Source organism: Vanessa tameamea, chromosome 26 (assembly GCF_037043105.1).
Source record: "Vanessa tameamea isolate UH-Manoa-2023 chromosome 26, ilVanTame1 primary haplotype, whole genome shotgun sequence".
NCBI classification, from domain to species: Eukaryota; Metazoa; Arthropoda; class Insecta; order Lepidoptera; family Nymphalidae; genus Vanessa; species Vanessa tameamea.
Genome location: NC_087334.1, coordinates 3,131,220 through 3,133,274, shown reverse-complemented (window position 1 = coordinate 3,133,274; position 2,055 = coordinate 3,131,220).

Below are 2,055 nucleotides of genomic sequence, written 5' to 3'. Positions count from 1 at the left end.
CAACGCCGTTTGAAAAGAAACGTCAAAGTGAATCAATTTCCCGCCATAATGAGTATCTGTCAATGTCAAAGTTAACAGCTTAAAAATGTAAAATATTTATATTTGTCAAAGTCACGCATCAGTATAATAATTATATATAGACATTTTGTTACCAATATCAGGATTATTCATAATCAATGGGCTTATATTCAAATATATATATATATATATAAATATTCAAATATTATTAGATCATAAATAATTATTTATGATAAAATTTTCCTTCTACTGAGAACTATCCTAATCGATCAGCAGCATGGCTTTGTAAATAAAAAATCGACAGAAACCAATCTCTGCGAATTCGTTCATCGATTGATTACATCCATGAACAGTGGGCACCAGGTAGATGTCCTGTATACTGATTACTCCAAAGCTTTTGACAAGATCTCCCATACGCTATTAATAAAAAAAATTGAAGGGGTCGGTATACACGGCGATCTTCTACGTTGGCTGTCTTCTTATCTCTGCAACCGTAGCCAGGCTGTGACGATAAAGGGTTTTTGTTCGTCGTTTGTACCTGTAACTTCTGGTGTTCCCCAAGGTTCTCACCTCGGACCACTGCTGTTTAATGTGTTCATCAATGATATCGACGATATTATAAAACATTCTTCTTTCTTGTTATATGCAGACGATATGAAATTTTTTAGATCGGTCACGTCTTCACGTGACTGTTTATTGTTACAGGAAGATCTTGATCGGCTCTGTACATATTGCAAGGACAACTTTCTTAGTGTAAATGTGTCTAAATGTAGTATTATCGTACGAAAATTAAATCCAATCACCTACAATTATTACTTTGATTGTAATTCTTTGAATAGAGTGACCGAGTTGAGGGATCTGGGAATTTATTTAGACAATAAGCTTACATATGGGTTACATTTAACTGAAATAGCAGCTAAAGCCTATCTATCGTATGCTAGGTTTTGTTCTGAGAGTCAGCAAAGATTTTAAGTGCAACTCAACGTTTGTTCTTTTATATAATACATTGGTTCGATCTGTTTTGGAATATGGATCTATTGTTTGGACTCCACACTACAATTTATTTATTGAGATGTTAGAAAATATTCAAAGAAAATTTATAAAATACCTTAATGTTAAATGTCGTGCAACAAATGAAATTTTTACAATTACCTCACTTGGTCATCGCGTCAAACACTTAGAGATCAATTATTTTTGTTTAAATTAATAAGGAATTATATATAGATTCACCCTACCTTCTAAATTGCTTAAGATTCAAGTGTCCTAATATATGAACACGACATAAGGTTTTGTTTAGTTTGCCCTTAATAAAGTTAAATTATGCACGAAATTCTTTTATATATAGAGTCTGTAATTAAATAACACAAAATTTTCCAGTATTGATATATTTACAGAATCAGTTGCTAACTTCAGGCAATTTGTGTTAGAACCATAAAGCCTAGGTCTTTTATTTATTTATTTTAAATTTGCCTTTCTTTCATGGTTTTGTTTTTTCTTATTATTATTATATTAGATATTATAATTAATTTGTTCTGCTCGTATTATGTTTTTGTGTTATAAGTGGAAACTTTACTGGTATATGTGCTAATTTTTATGTTATAGCTTTAAGAATGACTTGTACTGTTTGTTTCCCTAATAAAGTAAAACAAAATAAAAATAAATAAATTATTCACAATTTCAATAAGTCTTTAATTTAACGAAACAATTACACTGATAAATTCACAATACAAAAACATGTAAATTACTTAATCAAATCCTTGGTGCGCGAGAAACCATTTAATGTAACCGTCGATCAAAGATGGCCGCCCGGCTACCCTAGAACGCTGACAAAATCCCATAGACCCTTTCCGACAAGTATAAAATATAAACAAGATGGGGTACCATGCGCGGTCATCTTTAATAATAATTTGTACATTTACAATTGATTGTATCAGAATACAATAATTTAGCTGTAGTTAATGTGATGTAAATTCTTGGTACGTTCTATCTCTTATACTGAAGTGGGGCTATATCTGATGGATTACATAATAATTTTTA